Here is a 6,559-nt window from a genome sequence, read left to right as displayed (position 1 = left end):
AACATATTTTCAATTCTCTTGTCTTTAACTGTAAACCAAAAGTAAATTTCCTCTAATTAAAAAAGGTGTTATTGTTGTGCTAACTCACTGTACCTCAAGGTTCTTTGTTGTACCATTGAGAAGGGAACCTGGTAGAAACATGCTTGTTTAACACTAGCTAATAAATTGAAGAGAACTTTATTGCAGGTAGCCCCAAAACTCAGCCTTCTTGGATGTCATTTTGTGGAGAACTTTCAAACTTATGTTTAGATTGGAGTTCTTTGGTTTGGCTTTCTGACTCAACGCTTTATGCACCAAGGATGAAAATAACTATAGTTGGCTTTGGGTCTCTCATTTCTTGGATTAATTCCCTTTTTTCTTAGAACAAGCTTTATTTATTTTTTTGGAGAAAAGGTAAACCAGCCCCCTAAAAGCTCTGTGAATGTTCCAGACATTTGGGAAATAAGATATCAGACCTGGAATAAAAGTGTAAAAAATGCATTAACTTAATTTAATAATGGCTTTCTTCTCCAGTCCCCTCTACCTCTATGTGAACTCTTTCATCAAATGTGTTTAAATTCAAATCCATATTATTCATTTGACTTAATTTATCCTCATGGAATATTCAAGACTACTTCAAGACTACTTGTCTTTGGCAAGACAAGTGCCAAAGTGATGCCTAAGGATGTATGCATGTGAGGATAAATACTTTCCATTGCTGTTCAATGTGTACCTTTTTTCCTGTATTTACAGGCCTTTTACATCTTTATTCTAATTAACGCTAAGAGTTTGGACTATTTCAACCAGAATAGGCATCCCATAAATACTGTATAACAAAACTGAGAGAGTTCTCAGCAAAGATTCCCAGCTTTTGTGGCAGATGGGATAATACGCAGCACCATCATTAATATAAATAAATGAAAGCTTTTAGAAAACTAAATGTCAAGTTAAGTTTGAAAAGTAACCCCTACTGATTCTTATCAGAAATGCTGGTTTGGACTTTTTGCAAACCACAAGATTTTTACAAACATTATATTACTTCTCTTTCTTTGTAGAGTAGTGTTACATCTTGGAGCAGAGTTTTCTATCATGTGGAGATTTTGGCTACAGGCAAAATCATCACTACATGGTGTCCTTATTAAGGCAAATGTGTGGGGGGAAGGTCAAGAGAGGAAAGAAATATGCCTATCTATGAGGATCATTGTGCAAAGATACCCAAGTTAGCTCCGTACTTGGAAACGGTGCAGCAGTACAGTATAGCGCTCTTCCCAAGGTAATTAGTCTTCTGAAATGTGGGGATAATTAGCCTAAGAGAAAGCACTATGATGTTACAGCTGTGCTGCATCTGGGACTGGAGCTGGTATCTTTGGATGGTACTTTATATAGAGTATGTAAATTAGTGTACTGATGTATTAATTCTTATAGTATCACTAGTTCAGGTATCTCTATAATGTGCAATTCACTGAACATTATAGAAGTTTCAAGAGAGAACAGAGTCAAGCCTGTATATTCTACTAGTCAGGGTATTCCACATCTTTAAGGAGCATTGTAATGAGTGTCTCTCTCCTTACAGTGCAGACGCTGTAGCAGTTCACTAAAGATAAAATAAGAAGGTTTGAAAAATAAGTTTAATTGCTGTAGGTGCTCTGTTGAAATAGAGCTTGGGGGGTGACTTATAAGCTGCTTATTAGCTAGTCCAACAGAAGCGTGTGGAAGATGCTTGTGATGCTGTGTGGGTGAAGAGAAGCAAAACAGGAAATGCCCAAATGTGGCATCTAAATGTATTTTAACAAAACCATGCACATGATTGGAGATTGTATATGTGCTTAGCATATAGCTATAGTAAGTAACCACTTAAAATGTATGGGTGCATGCTGGAAAATAACCATTGGCAGAACGCAATGATAGAGTGATTCTGATTAAATGTTTATAAATAGTAATTGTAGCTTGAATTCTTTGGATATAGGTAGCTGTACAAGTGGACCCTAAGCTTGGCCTCAGAATGCAGCTTTATAATTGCTATTTCCTGTGTTGTTCTCAATAGAAGAAATAAGCACGACAGTTCCATTGTTAAGTCTGGTCCAGGGAAGAAGTGTGTTTAAAACCATTTTGGAATGGTCAAGTAAAGCAATTGGCGAATGAGTGAACTCTAGTTTTCCAAGATCAGTCAGTGGAAGAGCCAGTTATTGGAAGGTGCAGTAGACACATGCTATTTTTTTCAATATTCATCTACAATTCATGTTAAAATAAATGGAGGTGAATGATAGGTCTTTTTTGAATGTATGGTCCTTTTTGAAAAGAGGAAGAGCTCTGCCTTCTTAATGTTTTAGGACTGTTGTTGTTTTTCAGACAGTTAAGAACTGATTTTAATTTGTTCCAAGGATGCTGACCCAAGTTAGATTAAAAGTAACATCCATTTGACATGGTAAGACTAAACCCAATTCCTTCCTGCAGGGAAAGAACTCTGAAGTACAGCTTGTGTAAAGTAGCACATACATCAAAATCTCATCCAAATCTGAGTCTTTGGCATGGGTTTTGAAGCAGATTCCTCTCTTTTGAGAGGTAGCTAAGATTCTGAGTTCATATTGTGTGTTTATGTAGATGCTATTTAATATCTGCTTACTGTATCTCATGCTTCTGTGCTCAACTCTTCTGCCTTGCAGAAGACTATTGTAACCATTTGTCAGCTGAATGTAAGACTTGCAGAGAAATTCTAATTGACACTAGGAAATAAGCACTGTTCCACTAACACATGCGTAGTTGAGGAATAAAAGTCCAATTTGCTTATCTTTGTGCTATCAGGCACAATTGCAAAATTTCTCAGAAATGTGTATTATTCTGTCTTTCCTGCCTTAGTGATGGCAGAAGTAGTTCATAGGCTGCCTGTAGCCAGAAGCTACAATTCGTACTGATTTTCTGTTTCATGTTTATTCATGCTATTTTCTGAAACAGTTGAGTGCATATTACTAATGTACCTGTGTTGAAGAATTATCGATGGTAAAGCATTGTATTTGGCCGACATTTAAGTCTGGAAGGGAGAGGAGGAGGAGACGTCCACATGCAGTCATCAGTCTTCTATCTATAATTTTCAGTGCTGCAGTTTGCTTCTAGAGTCTTGAATTCATTGACAGATGTTCAGTGCTATAGCTCTAAACTTGTGTGGATTATACCTTAAGAAAGCTCTGGAATGAACTACAATAAGGATATTTCTTGATTTCCAGTGTATTTTCAGTTAATGAGTAGCTTATGCAAGTTTTCATTTGCTAAGCTCTTTGGATCACTGCTTTAACCCAGCTACAACAGCCAGCAACGCTACCACCTGTCTGGGCAGGTTTCAGAGGGCTTCTCTATTAGCTTGAGGTAAACATTGTTTAGAAAGGAGTTTTGAGAAAAATGCTGTTAGGCAATTGGGAGGAGTTGTGCATTTAAATTTTGTATAGTATCTGAAAGTAGAGTGATAGGAGTGTCTTTGCAGTTCTTTGTTTGATATTTGGTATGATTTACGGAGAGGAATTTTTTCAAAACTACCCATTAGTTGGTTTTGATGTTTATCAGTTCTTCAAGGGCTTAAACATTTTCCAACATTTGTCCAGGTAAGAAATGAAAGAATCATCAGTAGTTTAGAGCTATGTCCTATCCAGAATTGATGAATGCAAAGAGGAGCACTACTGTCATCTGCTATGTCTTCCTGGGCATTTAATTACTGGAAGTTATTTTTATAATGGCTTATATCACTTTTGAAATTGTTAGTACCTTTTGATAGTACTGTTTTTCTTCTATTGGTAAGACATTGAGAGTTTAATCTGGGAATTAATTATAGGCACCATTAGTAGGAGATTATTTAGAAATAAATTAAATTCTCAAGTCTTTTTTTTATCAGTGCTGACTAATGGCGTTGTAGATCTCAACACAGGTTTTTTTTTTTTTTTGGTGGAGTGACCTGAGGTGTATTATAAGAGGGCAGATGGGGTAATATATGCAAAAATAGTTAATTTGCCTCCATAATGTTTGAAAATAATTGTCAATACAAAAGCTTGATGTACTGTATGTACCTTTAATTTATCTTGTGTAGAATGTTACTTTTCATATATTACATCTGGTCTAGCCAGTCGCTTTAAAAAAAAAAAAAAAAAAATCCGCCAAACAGCTTCATTAAAGTTCATTCTGTGAGTTTGACAAATGCTCTTTGTTCCTCCTTAATAGTTGCATGATGAGAGCATCTGTAGAGGTACTTTTAACACCAATTGTCATTTTTATATCCCATGACAATGCTTTTACTACTGTCTCAATCAGTCTTGATGCAGAACAGGCATCAGAAGCACAATGTATCTAGCTGCTTTTGCCAGGCTATGGTCGTGATTGTTTGGTTCCAGCAAATAGTTTCTGCCTTTGGCAAAATGTCCATCTGGCTTTTAGACTTGGCAAGAACACAGACATTGTAATGATGTTCCCTTTCAAGCACAGGCATTTGAGAATATATCTATGCTGACTCAGATAAGTACTATTTAATTACACAGTATTAAATACAAGGTACTATTGATTCCCTAGCAGAATCTAGTGGGGATGTGGGTTGTTTCATAATAGTGCTGCTCTTTCCAGAGGTTATTACATCTTTAAAGATTAAGATGGCCCTGTCAAAATGACAGTATGAAGTATGCTTCGTATTAAAATTTTGTAGCATAATTCCAGCAATCTCTGGAAGATATAGATAAGCCGTAATGTATTGAACATAATCAAAATAATGGTGTATTTTAGATCAGTGTTGCCCAAACTCTGAGTTTTTAAGACTCTATCTGGCCAAGGGATCTGATTTGTCTTTGGCTAATTCTGCTTTTTCTGCATACCTGGGGGAATTTAATAGAGAGATGCCTTGTATTTATAATGTTTTGCTTTATCTTTCTTTCTTAGCCTACTCCCAGCTCTTGGGCTCTGGGTATGAAACTGACCAAGACGGCTTTTGAAGAACTCCCCCCGAGAAAACAAACTCAAGAATTTAGAAATAAACAAGCAGCTCAGTAAGTCTGGAATTGTTAATTCCGAAAGATTGCAGTATTGGAAGAAATCCCGAGCAGAGTCTGCTGTGGATTTTTGCAGAGCAGTGAAAGATAGTGAGTGTAGGCCCCAAGCTACAGGATATGCAAATGACAAATTTCTTCCCCACAGTGTACAGTACAAAAAGTTCCTCTGTTGCAGGATATAGGAGACCACAGAGATCTGGAGGGCAAACCTAGAGGAAAACTATATTTAAGACTCATTTTACAGTACATTAAGAGACTCCTGTCAGTTTTGGTGAGGGCTGGATTGGTCTAGTAGCTTACCGATAAGCTAATTGTGGTAGGCCTGATCTTTGCTCCTGCAGGTAGCATCATAGCCCAAAGATTTGTATATGACGATGTAAGGAAACAGATTGTGTGGAATTGGCCTCAGCTGTATTTTGTGCAGTAAAAATGTGGAGACTCCAGATTTTACAAGATGCTGGCTGGCATGGGCCTTCTGAATGATTGACCACACTGAGAATATATTACAATTGAAAAGATATCAAAACAAATATAAAGCTTGATAGGACTCATGTTGGCTATGTTGGCAACGTACAAACACACTGTCTAGGATTTCAGAATCAAAACTATTATTCACTGTAAAGAGTTTTACTCCAGGTGTCCACATAATGGCACCAGAATCCGAACAGCAGAACTGTGCTTCTCCCACTTGGAACGCTAGGAGGGTTTAGGAACTGGCGCTGTAAAACAGATCATTGGGCTGAGGTTTAGGTACTGCAGTACCCTGGGATTGTTTGGGAACTGCGACAGACTGTTTCTTCCTTTGTTTTTCATGATAAAAAGCCCCAAGAATTTGCCATTTCAATGTACACAGAAAAGTACTCGTGACAACCCACAAATAAAGAAAGGCTTATGAAACAAATACTGTGCTCCATTCAAAAGACTATATTACTTCTCTGAGTCAAATTTCTGGCAGAGGTTCACTTAATTTTTTTGTGCTTCCACCTGGAAGGAACAGGCAAAAATATTCTCATTTGTATTCCACACATAAGCCTTGAGCATAAAGTGAAACTGAAATTATCAGTGGAAGGTACTGAAGTCTTGTGAAATTCTGTGGTGCAGCCTGATAATCCCTCTTTCAAAATTTCTTGAATATCTCCACCTAGCCATGCAGCTCAACATTAAGCTTACAGCAAAATGATTTAGTGTTTAATCAATGTCTTGTGGCTTCTCTTATCCCAATTCAAGCAAGTCTTTTAGAGGGTCAAGTAGTCATCTAGTCTGACAGAAACATTTCTAGGAAAAGGAGTAGGGTTATTAAAGCTCCATCAGCCATAAGTAAACTGAGGCCGAGTCCTGGAATCTTGTTTAACAAAGCTTCCCATGGGAGGTAGTAGATTATATTTGTCCATATATGAGATGAATGAAAGTTGGTGATTGTCTTTCTGGTACTATGACTACAATTGCTGTCTAGACAAGGACTGCAGAATTAGGCTGCCTTGTTTTCCATGGGCTGCCAAATATGCATATTTATTTAGAGTCGAGGTCTACTGAGTCCTGTGAGACTGGAGTTTGAGTCCCCA

The sequence above is a fragment of the Struthio camelus genome, chromosome 8 (genome assembly GCF_040807025.1).
Source record: "Struthio camelus isolate bStrCam1 chromosome 8, bStrCam1.hap1, whole genome shotgun sequence".
NCBI lineage: Eukaryota > Metazoa > Chordata > Aves > Struthioniformes > Struthionidae > Struthio > Struthio camelus.
This window is presented reverse-complemented; position numbering follows the sequence as displayed.